This window comes from Sceloporus undulatus, chromosome 3, assembly GCF_019175285.1.
Source record: "Sceloporus undulatus isolate JIND9_A2432 ecotype Alabama chromosome 3, SceUnd_v1.1, whole genome shotgun sequence".
Lineage (NCBI taxonomy): Eukaryota > Metazoa > Chordata > Lepidosauria > Squamata > Phrynosomatidae > Sceloporus > Sceloporus undulatus.
Genome location: NC_056524.1, coordinates 269228228 through 269240746, shown reverse-complemented (window position 1 = coordinate 269240746; position 12519 = coordinate 269228228). Strand labels below are relative to the sequence as shown.

The window sequence follows — 12519 nt, the reverse complement described above, 5'->3', positions numbered from 1 at the left end:
TTGGCAAGGTTTGATCAGAGGAGGTTTGCCATTGCCGTTTCCAGAGGCTGAGAGCATGTGACTTGCCTCAAGTTACCCAATGGGTTTCATGGCCGAGCTGGGAATAGCATCTTGGTCTCCAGCATCACACTCCAACCTTCAAACCACTACACCATACACCAAGTCTACTATTTTGGAGGTGCTGAACCTTATTTTAGAAGTGCTGAATCCTGGCTTAGGTCCAGACTATCTGAAAGACTGTATCTCCTGACATGAACCTGCAAGAATGGTAAGATCATGAGGGGAAGGCTTTCTTTCAGTCCTGCCACCATCACAGCCTTGCTTGGTGAGGACGGGAGAGAGAACCTTCTCAGTGGTTGCTCCCAACCTCTGGAACTCTCTCCTGCAGGAAGCTTGGCTGGTCCCTTCCCTGCTTTCTTTTTGCTTGCAGTCAAAGCACTTTTCTTTTCAAGCAGGCTTTCCAGACATAACTGTGCCCAGGGAGGCGTTTCACTGGGGCGTTGCTTTGGTATTTTTTTTAAAAATGATTTTATATTTCTAATTTGGTATTTCTTAAGGATTTTGCACTTGGATTCACTATAGTTATGTGGTACTTTGTGTTTTAAAATTGTACTGTTTTATGCTTGTGGTTTTCAAGCATGTTTTGTGAGCTGTCTTGGGTCCAATTTGGGAGAAAGGCAGCATATACGATGAACAAACAAACAATTTTGGAAAGAGTTCAGCACCTTGGGAAGCTCCTCTAAAGTTCATGGCTACAATCCAGAGTGGATCCAGAGCTCTGCGGATATGGAAGCAACCATCCTCCATTGCATGCAGTGTAGGAATGCATAGTTCAGAAGTATTTCTCTTTACTGCTGTCTACATCTCTGGCTATGCTAGCTGGAGGACAGAGGAGAGGAGAGATTTTGTGGTGTGTGTGTGTGTATTAAAAATATCTTCTTGAACCTCTGCGATATCTGTAGGGAGATGGGAAGGCTCCAATGATAGTTTGAAAATACTGGGTATCTTTTACTTTGGAAAAAAAGGTGATTAAGGACGGATGTGCTGACAGTTTTCAAGTATTTAAAAGGATTTTCAGCAAAGAGCAAAAGAATGGTCGTCTGGCCTATCAAGCAAGGATAAAGCAAGAAAAAGCAGAGGATTTGTGATCGATGCTGCCTATGTTACTCTGGGAAATTAACTATATCTGCCTGTCCTGTGTGAATTCCTTGCCTTCAGATGCTGTGCAGGCTGGTGCAGTTTGTAGGCTTATCTCTTACAAAAGACCGGTAAAGAGAACAAACAGGATAAATAGCCCAAGTGGGAGAGCCAGTCCTCAATCCTAGCAAGTATAGCTTATTAGGGATCCTCTCCTTCTAGGCAGACTTTTCAAGAAAAACATTTGTCTGTCTGCATTGGTTCCTAGAGGAATGGGGCAGTGCAAAAACTGGAAGCTGGGGGGAAAACCCCAATTATTCTTTTTTTGGACTACAGCTACAATTATCCCCCAACCAGGATGTCCATGGGCCTGATAGGCTGGAAGACTACTGGGTTTATAGTCTATAAATGTAATGTTTCCAGATAGAACGCTAAGCAGAGTCCCAGTTATGGGGTAAAGTCAGGATATACAACTTATTATTCATTCTAAATGCATACTATGTTTATAATTTATTATGAATGAATATGTTAATAGAAATAACAGTAATAAAAATCAAGGCCTAGGGGCAGGAAACTAAGCTGGAAAAAGTGGGTGGCAGTCTCCAAGAGTGCATCTACATTGTAGAAATAATGCAGTTTGACAGGACGTGAATTGTCATGGGTCCATCCTGTAGTATCTTGAGATTTGTAGTTTGTTGAGGCACCAGCACTCTTTGGCAGAGAAGGCTAAAGACCTTGCAAAACTAGAAATCCCAGGAGAATTCCATACAAAGGAGCTACAGCACTTAAAGGGGTGCCAAACTGCTTCCCAAAATGGCAACAGAAGGTCATGGCATACCCTCCTATCACAATTTTGAGGAGATCTCTGATGGCAATCAGAAATCTCCCTGGAAGCCAAGATGACAAAACTGGAAAACTGGGCCAAAGCTAACAAAATGATATTCAACACAGAAAAATGTAAGGTACTGCACTTAGGGCAGGAAAACGAAATGCATAGATATAGGATGGAGGACACCTGGCTGAACGAGAGTTTTACGTGTGAAAGGGACCTAGGAGTCCCAGTAGACCACAAGTTGAACATGAGTCAACAATGTGATGCGGCAGCTAAAAAGGCCAATGCGATTTTAGGTTGCATCAATAAAAGTATAGTCTCTAGATCAAGGGAAGTAATAGTGCCACTCTATTTATGTGGCTGAAGTGAAAATGTGGTGCAAGGTGAATTTTTTAAAGAAAATGTAAAAAGAATAAATATTTTTAAAAATTAATTAAAATTAATTAAAAAGAAAACAAAATCCTGGGACCTCTCCTTTCTCCACCCAGTGAGCCTCATCCCACTCACCCCATCTCTTCAGCATTTTAAAGGGATGCATGCAAACACCACAGCCCATTTTTGTCCAAAAGTAGGTGTTGGAGGAGCAGTGGTGTCACCCATCCTTAGGGTGTCACCTGGTGCGGTGCGCACTTCCTGCACCTGTCTACTGACACCACTGTCTGAGAGGGGTTTCTGTGACTTTTTTTAAAATGAAAACAACCTTTTTAAAAACAAAATTGGAGGGGTTTGAGGTTGAGGGGGACTGGTGAGAGGTTTCAGGGCCTCTCTTTTTGCCCTCCGCTAGTTGTCCCCCAAAACAGACTTTCCCTAACTTGGTCAAATTGAGTCGACTGACCAAATGTGCCTCCTCACTTCCCATTCTCCCCGTCAGTGTCAGATGTACCGGGACATCTTGTACTAGTCTATGACCACAGAACATTTCTCACATTGAAAGCAAGGCATACCCAGGGGACGGGAATGGGGGATGGATTAGCTGTGTTGACTTCCGACAGGTAAAAAAAAAAAAATTAAGTCAAGTGGTGAAGTGTGAAAAATGCGGCACTGAGTGCATCCAGGTCAGGGAGTTTCTTTTTGCAAGCGAAACCTTCCCCAGTATGAGAATGCAAGATGACTAAGAGCTGACCTCTCCCCTTCGGCCCAGGTTTCCACTCCCAACAAGTACAAACTGGGCATCGAGAAAATGTGATGCCCCATGCAGAGAAAGCTCAAAATGTCTCCTTCACATGCGAAGCAGGTGACGGGTGCTTCACAAAAATACTCCCAGACCTTAATTGGCTTGTTTATTCCAACACAGGCTCTGCAGCGTTAATGCATGGCAGATTCAATCATAGTCCAAAACAGGGGTAACTTTTCCAACTTTTCTCGGAGTAACTTTTCTAGGAGATCCTGTAGAGAGAGGAAAGTCATTTCACCTGACTTCAACGTGAAGAAGTTGGGTATGTTTTAGGCTGGAGAGAAGGAAATGAAGGAAGGATGCACAGACCCCAGACGATTAATTCTCCATTAATTCCTCTAGCCTGCTTTAAAGCCATACAAATGGGCACCCATCCCGCCATCTCATGGCATTGAGTTCCACAGTTTGGCAATGCAGTGCTAGAGGAAAATGTTCTTCCCTTTATTTGCCCTGACATCCCCACCATTCAGCAGGTACTTTGCCACTGGGTTCACGTACTATGAGAGAGTAATGGCTTCTCCCTGTTCATTTTTATGGATGTATTTAGTGAAAAAATTATATCCACACCTAGCATTTCCAGGATCAATCTGGGCTCTGAGATTTCTGGACCAAAACACTGAGACCAAGAGATGGCCCTTGGTGATGTCTTTAAGCCTTATCCATGAAGTCCTGACCACAGTTGTGAGTGTGTAGCTGTATGTGTCTTCAAGTTGACTTATGATAACCCCATGAATTTCATTGGCTTTTCTTATGCAAGGAATCCGCAGGGGTATTTTGTCAATTTAAATTATTTAATTATTTTATACTGATACTTTTTAATGCTTTTCTATTTTTAACTTGTACTGTTTTAGATTTGTCAGTAGCTGCCTTGAGTCCCTATACTGGGAGAAAAGTGAGATACAAGTAAATAAAACGATGATGATGATGATGATGATGATGATGATGATGATGATGATGATAACAATACACCATGCTGTCTCTCTTAACTGCTGGTCCAGCACTCGAACCACTAAACCATCCTGGTTTGTAAATTGACTACTCCTTGTCCAAGGTGGACATTGGGTTTTCTCAGGCAAGGAATCCTCAGAGGTTTCTTGCCAGTTCTTTTCTCTGAAGCCAGAGCCCACAGCACCTGGCATTTGTTGGTGGTCTTCCATCCAAGTACTAAACTTAGTGTCCATCTTGGACAAGGAGTAACAAATGTATAAACCAGCATAGTGTAGTGGTTTTAGTGCTGGACTAGGACTCTGAGAGACCAGAAAGGAACAGGATTGTCCCACTGGTTCAGATGCCTCCAGGAAAAACAGTCTCTAGCCAGGTCATTATGGTGCATCATGATCATCATGATCATCATGATCATGATCATGATCATCATCATCATCATCATATAACTTATATCTCACTTTTCTACCAGTGTTAGGACTCCAGGCAGATACCGACAAATTTAAAACAGCACAAGTTCTCTTGGATGTGCTGGTAAGGTTTGATCTTCAGAAAGCTCTCTGTTGTTTTTCCAATGGCAAAATCAAACAGGGCTGCCTGTGGCTTTTCCCTTGCATTTGTGTCTCCTGTGATGGATGGGGAGAAAGACCTCATGGGCCTGAGTGTGTGAGCAATAAAGAGAGTCCAGATGTTATTCATCTTTGTGTTTTGCTGACAGTAAGTGAGAGGGAGAGGGAAGGGGTAACATATTTTAGAGCTTCACTTCTGGAAGAAAAAAGGTCCCATCTTGTAACTATGGGGAACACACTGGTGAGTTGCTGTGTGTTGCTGTCTACTCTTGATATATGGGGTAACAGGGGTGTAGTATGTGCAACAAGGATAGAATACAAAAGTGAGAGGGATTTCTCTTGAAATGCATGGGAGCTTTGCAAGGGCCATCTCACCCTACACAACTATAATAGCGGCAGTGTCTGCTATTTTTCTGTGCTTTAGAATGTTGGGATTTGTAGTTCAGGAAAGGATATTTAGACTTCTGAACCAGAAAGCTCCTCTAATATCTCACCAAAATGTAAAACCCAAGGTTTCCCTAGGATGTAGCTATGGCAATTAAAGCGGTATCACAGTGTTATCATTATCAAGTGTGGAAGTACCCCAAGACCTTGATAGAAAAGAGATGATGATGATTTGAAAAGGGATGAATGTGGACTTCCGGGCTGAACTTTTTCATGAAACAGTGGTCTCTCCATGAACTTCTGGTCTGTTTTAGCTCAGGTTTAGTCTTGCCAGTTTGTTATGAGAAGGAGCTATGTAAATCTTTCTGCAGAAGGCCAAGGCTGTGAATTGCTTCACTCTCCTCATTCTTTGGAAGGTGGTGCATTCGCCTTTGCTGGATGTTAGGTGGCTGCTTCTCAGTGGGTTTCTTCACTGGCTGGTGAGTGATCTAGATAGCCCTGGGGTCCGTTCTGTCTCTTTGATTCTATGAACTATCTGATATCTATGGGACACACACATGGCCTTACTCAACTTAGGAGGGCTGAACTTCCCACCCTCTGCATAAACAACAGCAACAACACTTTGGTCCTTGAATGATGCTGTCCCTCTGTAACATATTCCTTCTTTTCATACTGAATTTCATCTAGTGGAATGGCTTCTTTTCTAAGGAGCTAACATGGCATAGCATTGGACTCTGGAGACCAGGGTTCAAATCTCCACTTGATCATGGAAACCTACTTGATGACCTTGGGCAAGTCCCACACTCTTCATCTCAGAAAACCTCGTAATAGGTTTGCTTTAGGGTCACCATAAGTCAGAAATTACTTGAAGACACAAAACAACAAGCACAACAAATAATTTTTTGTAATGAGTCATGTTGTGTCTTGATATGCCCAAGTATGATAGTCTGTGTTCGGTCCTTTTGGTGTCGTAAGGAAGGCAAATTCAGGCTTGATTTGCTCTAGGACCTATTTATATGTCTTTCTAGCAGTCCATGGTATTTGCAGAACTCTTGTCCATCCTGTTGTTGTTCTTTTTGTGTGCCTTTAAGTTGTTTCCAACCTATGGCAACCCTAAAGTGAACCTATCGTGGGGTTTTCTTGGCAAATTTCTTTAGAGAGGATTTGTCATTGCCATCCTCTGAGGCTGAGAGAGTGTCGCTTGCCCAGGTTCACCCAGTGGGTTTGCATGGCTGAACTCTAGTCTCCAGAGTCGTAGTCCAACATGCAAACCACTATACCATGCTGGCTTTTGGACCTATTTATTTGTTCCTTTGGCAGTCTATGTTATCTGCAGAACTCTTCTCCAGCACCACATTTCAAATGAGTTGATTCTGTTCCTGTCAGCTTTCACAACCATGAAGAGAAATTGGAAATACTATGGTGTGGATGATCCTGATGTTAGTATTCAGTGATATGCCTTTATAAATGAGGATGTTCTTTCATCACTGCTGTTCCAATTCTTAACCTTCTTCTGTTTTTGGCTGTGGCCTCAGTACACAGCTGGCCCTCCATATCCACGGATTTTTTATCCATGGATTGAAGCATCCATGGTTTGAAAACATTCCTAAAATGTATAAAAATATTTTGTAAGGTACAAATTCCAAAATGCAATGTTGGCTTTTCCATTTTATACAAGGGACATCATTTTTCAATGCCAATTAATTTAAATTTAAATTTAATGAGACTTGTGCATCCATGGATTTTGGTATCCATGAGGAGTCCTGGAACCAAACCTCAGTGGATACCAAGGTCCCATTGTACTTGGTTATTGAGCGAAGTAGAAACATAATCTACCAGAGATTCAAAGGCAATGCTGTGCTGCTTTTCAGATGCAGTGACATGTGTGTGTTAGGTATTTATTTATTTATTTATTTATTTATTTATTTATTTATTTATTTTGGCATACCTCTACCTTTGTGTGTGATGGGGATGGGGATGTACTGTGATTGATTGTAGTGGGTATCACACATGGCAGGGCAGTACCATGGACAGCTCCAAGGGAGCAATGGGCTCCAACCAAGATTGGACCACTTGGAGTTACCAAGCTATTTTTCCTATCTACTTCTCCTAATCTCTGTCCCTTCCTCTGTGAAGAGGATTTGCACATGAAGGGTCAGTTAGAAGCCAAGTGTCTCTTCTCTTCTTGATGGCATCCTATCTGGCACAATTGCTGCATTGCTGAGCAAGTGCTGTGGTTGAGCTCGTAACAAACATCCCCAGCTCCCTAAGTCGTTCCTCATAGGACATGGTTTCCAGACCCTTCACCATTTTAGTCGCCCTCCTTTTCTCAACATCCTTTTTAAATTGTGCCCAGAACTGGACACAATATTGCAGGTGGGGCCTGTCCAGAGCAGAATAGAATGTTACTATTACTTCCTTTGATCTAGACATATTTCTATTGATGCAGCCTAAAATCACATTGGTCTTGTTAGCTGCCACATCGCACTGTTGACTCATGTTCAACTTGTGGTCTACTGGGACTCCTAGATCCCTTTCACACATAAAACTCTCGTTCAGCCAGGTGTCACCCATCCAGTATCTGTGCATTTCATTTTTCTGCCCTAGGTTGAGTCTCCTTTATCTGATATTCCAAATTCCAAGATATTTCAAGATCCAAAATTGTCCACATGAGTGGCTGAGCTAGCAACCCCTTTGCTTTCTGATTGTTCATGCACAATTTTATTTTTAAAATATGTATAAAATTACCTTCAGGCTGTCTGTATGAGGTGTCTAGGAAATGAATTTCATGTTTAGACTTGGGTCCCATCTCCAAGATCTCTCATTATATATATGTAAATATTCCAAAATCCTGAAAGAGAACCAGAAACACTTCTGGTTCCAAGCATTTTGGATAAGGGAGACTCAACCTGTAATGACCAAACCGGGAGGAGAACAAGTCTTTCCTTTCTCGCAAGGAAGGTATCGTGGTTAGTGGTATGTTTTCAAATTTCTTGATGGTTTAAGAGTTGGTGGTTGGTTGTGCTAGGGTCATTTGTCAACTTTCTGGTTTGTGTGCTTTTTACTTTGGTCCCATCTCTTTACAAACAGATTCTATATTTTAATAGCAGTTCTTGATCCCAACCATGGAATCCTTCCCTGTTTTGCATTGTATCATTGTGCAGAATACTTTCAACTGTTCTCTGTTCCTTTTTTAAAACATATATTCTATCCCTTTCCTTTTCTTTCACGTGCTTTCACAAAAGGAATTTTGTGCCACAGAAACAAGGATGTGGTCAGGCCTTGGAAAAGTTACTTTTTTTAACTGCTGCACTCCGAGTCACCCAGCCATTGCATACTTTAGAGATGGTGGGAGGAATTGGGGAATTTACTCCAAAAAGTAATTGTGAGTGTGTGAAATTATTTTCTACTATTCAGTCTACTGGATCTCTGTGGTTTTTGTTGACAGGGCAGAGTCCCTACATACTCATGATTTCTTCTTTTTTACAGGGCTGTGGAAGAAATCTCAACTTTGCAAGTCAAGCAAATAAAGAGGAAAGGAAGCCCGTGAGTCACCCAAGTGCATGTCTTTGCTCACGGACTTGCTAGGAGGTCAGACTGTTCCAGAGAGAGAACTGGTATGTAAACTCTCTTGTTAGTATGTCTTTGCCTCCACCCGTGTCCCCTCTTTGATTTCAGAAGAAGCATGTCTCTGATTGTCCATGCTTCTTCACCTTGACTTACACTGAGTCCCATGCCAAGAGAAAGGCAGGATAAAAAAAAATACATTTATTAATGCATATGTACATACATCACAGACTGGCTAGATTAACACCCTCCTTGCTATCTTCCTACAAGAATGTAAAAATCCCTGTAGACCTTTGAAAATTTATTTCTTCTAGGGGAAGCATGGTGTGTAGTGGTTTGAGTGTCAGATGATGACTCTGAAGACCAGGGTTTGAATCTGAGCTCAGCCATGAAACCCACTGGATGAACTTGGGCAAGTCACACTCACTCAGCCTTAGATATTGGCAATGGCAAACCTCATCTGAACAAATCTTGCCAAGAAAACCCCATCATAGGTTCGCCTTGGGGTTGCCATAAGTTGGAAATGACTTGAAGCATACAGGTTTTTAAACAGAGGCTGGGTGGCCATCAGTCGGAAATGCTTGGATTATGTCTTCCTGCATGGCAGAATAGGGTTGAACTGGATGGCTCTTGGGGTCCCTTCCAACTCTTTGACTCTATGAACAGCAATAACAAGGCACTGTATAACAGGCTAGACTTTGTTCTTGTTGCTGTTGTGGTGGCTTTAAGGGTTTCTGCTTTTTAACCGGTTTTAATTTTAGGAAGGTTGGCTTGCTTTTTTTAAAATTTTGCATTCTGTGAGTTTTTAACTTGCTGCTACACTCCAGAAATGATGCAATTTGACACAGCTTTAACTGCCATGGCTCCATCCTGTGGAATCCTGGGATTTGTAGTTTGGCAGGGAACTAGAGCTCTCTGACAAAGAAGGTGAAATACCTCACAAAGTTACAAATCCCAGAAATCTATAACAGTAAGCCATGGCAGTGACAGCAGTGTCAAACTGCATTAATTCTGCTCTGTAAATGTAGCCCAAGTTTGCCTTATATGCTTCACACTACCTTGAGCCCCAAATTGGGAAAAAGTGTGATATAAATAAATATCCTCATCCTCATCATCCTCATCTTCTGCTTCCTCTTCCTTTGCCTCTTCTTTCTCTTCTTCTTTTACTGGAAGTCGCTGTGCATTGTGGAAACAGACAGCACTGATGTTGGGGTGAGCACAAGTTTCTTTTTTGCCTGTGAAAAAAAACCCTTTCAGGGTTTTCTGAGTTCCAGGAAGCCTATTTTGGGCACATATAAAGGCAAATCTTCCCTCTATCCCTAACTTGAGCTTTGCTTGTGTGTGTGTGTGTGTGTGTGTGTGTGTGTGCTGACTGATAACATGCCAGACATGCACACACCCCAATGTGGGTTTCAAGTCTTCTCCCTTGTCAATATGAAGAGATGAGTGTGGACTGCAAAGCACAGCTTTTTTCATGAAACCTAGGTCTCTCCAAGAAGTTCTGGCCTGTTTTGGCTTCAGGTTAAGCCTTGCCAGTTTGGTATGAGGGTGGGTATGTAAACCATCATCAGTTCCTTTCCTAGGAGGGTGTTGGGGTCCTTCCATACAATGCGCTTATAGCACTACAATTCTACTTTAACTGCCACGACTGCATCCTGTGGATTCCTGGGGTTTGTATTTTGGGAAGGCATTAGAAAAGCTCTCTGACTCAGACTTCTAAATACCCTTCCTGAACTACAAATTCGAGGCATGGGACCACTGACACCTTTTTGCTGCAGCTAGAGCAAGCTCAAAATTCTTCTTTCTCCCATGTGGACATTGACTTTATTCACACTGGGGCAATGAACCCATATTCATAGGGACATCAGTGGGATGGAGTAATAGCAGCTAAAATGGAATGACATGACTATAGTTGTGTGGGGGTGAAATGGCCCTTGCAAAAGCAGCAATGCATTCCAAGGGAGCAGTGAGCTTCTTAATTGTATCCTAGTTGCAGATCCATGGCTCATTCGTCTAGCTTCCCTTTTCTGTGCTGTAGCCCGCCCCCGGAGTCTCTTTGCCTTTGGGCTAAGCCCCAAGCCCTGGAGTACATCAAAAGGTCAGTTTTGGAGTGATTCCTGGCCATATATGGCCAAAGCCCGAGGCTCTTGCTTGTTGCCTACAGAACTGATAAATTTCTTGCTTGAAGGAAAACAGCACAATTTCATCTTTGGCAGCTCATTCCTGTTGAGAATGGCAAGACTGTGCATTCTTTAGATTTCAAGTCCTCAAATCTTGGAAGCATCTACCCAAGATGAAACTGCGGTTATTATCTGTCTCCTGTCCCTCTAAGGAAGGGGGGAAAATAGACATGAAAGGGAGTTATAAAGATTTCACTGTTGTTGAAATATATCAACCTACTTCATAAGGGAAAGAAAAATCTGATGGCTTCCCATCTAGGGAATGGTTCCACCAAAGGAGGAGCATATTGACAAAGTTCTCTATGAATTCCTTTGGCAGGAAATGGAACATGGATTGCTTTTGGATCCAGATGTTTATGGCAAGAGAGAGAGTAGCTGATGGACATATCACTTTGGACTTGGGGTGGGGGAAGTTATGACACCCAGGGGCCACAATACCTTCTGGCTAAACGTTTGGTAGTTAAGCTCAGGGCCAGGAGGAAACGGCCCTGCAAAGTCACATATTTTGTCAGTTGGCACATTCCCCCCATTCTTTATTAGTCTGAGTATAGAAATTGTCTCTTTTAGGACTACAGCTCCCAGAACCTCCAGGATTCTAACAACTGTATTCTAAGCTAGATTTGCTAAGACCTGCTCTGTTTCGTTACACACGCAAACACACACAAACACACGCAAAGGCTGGCCTCCTGTGAGTTACATACACAAGCGTACAATGCACTGCAAAGGGGGAGTGAATTTTGTGGACAGTGTGCAGCAGTTGTCGCCAACTGATGATAGTGGAGTAACCATGTGGAACCATTGTGGCTGCAGACATGCATTGTGCATCTGACATGGATGCAGTGTGAAGTGTTGCATAAAACACTGAGGCATGTGTAAATGTACATTGAGTATCACAGTAGTCCCTCCCTTATCTGCAGGGGATAATAATCCAAAATCCAAAATACTTCTCATCCTAAGCATTTTGAATAACAGATATTCAACCTGTAGTTTCTTTGTCCTCATTTTTTCCGCACCGTTTTTGAGAAGTAACCTATGGCTGTCTCTTGGTATAGCCAGCCCTCCTTATTCACAGGTTCCTTATCCATGGATCCAAGTATCCATGGCTTGAAAATATTTTTAAAAATACAAATTTCAAAAAGCAAACCTTGATTTTGCCATTTTATCAAAGGGACAACGTTTTACACTGCCATTGTATTTAATGGGACTTGAGCATCCATGGATTTTGGCATCCACGGGGTGGCGGGGTGCGGAGGTCCTGGAACTAAACCCCAGTGGATACCAAGGGCCCAGTGTGAAGTGTTGCATAAAAGTAACTCATTGCCATGCGCGTTGCATTTTCCCACTAAATTGTCTGTTATATTTTGAGGATGTTTCTCTGAGAAGAGTTTGAAGTAAAATGTGAAAAATTCAAGTCAAGATGCCACTAAAAATGCTCTTGAAAAATAATTTTAAGAAGTAACTAGGAAGAGTTACTTCTACTAGGGGGTGAGTGTTATGCAGCCTTTCAGTTTTTGCTGGATTCCTCAACAGTCCACAACATAAGGAAGGGTTCACGGGGTTTGTAGCTCAATAACAGCTAGAAACCTACCTGATTTCAGTTCCAATTTGAAGATAATCTTGAACTTCATTATCTTCCCAAACTTCACAAGACAAATTAACATAATGATGGACATCAGCCATGTACCTCTTGAGTAATTACCTTAAAGGTTTCATTGTCAGGTTGGGGCAATATTA

The 12519-nt window shown here is 42.3% G+C and overlaps 1 protein-coding gene across 4 annotated transcripts in view; it reads left to right on the top strand.

The window, feature by feature from the left end:
• LOC121924985 (LIM domain containing preferred translocation partner in lipoma) overlaps positions 1–12519 on the top strand; it is a 318874-nt gene that overhangs the window by 41942 nt on the left and 264413 nt on the right. For all 4 annotated transcript variants that reach the window (XM_042456641.1, XM_042456643.1, XM_042456639.1 and 1 more), the window contains one exon: positions 8528–8655. The gene's annotated coding sequence lies outside the window, so the exon portion shown is untranslated. The remainder of the gene's footprint in view (positions 1–8527; positions 8656–12519) is intronic.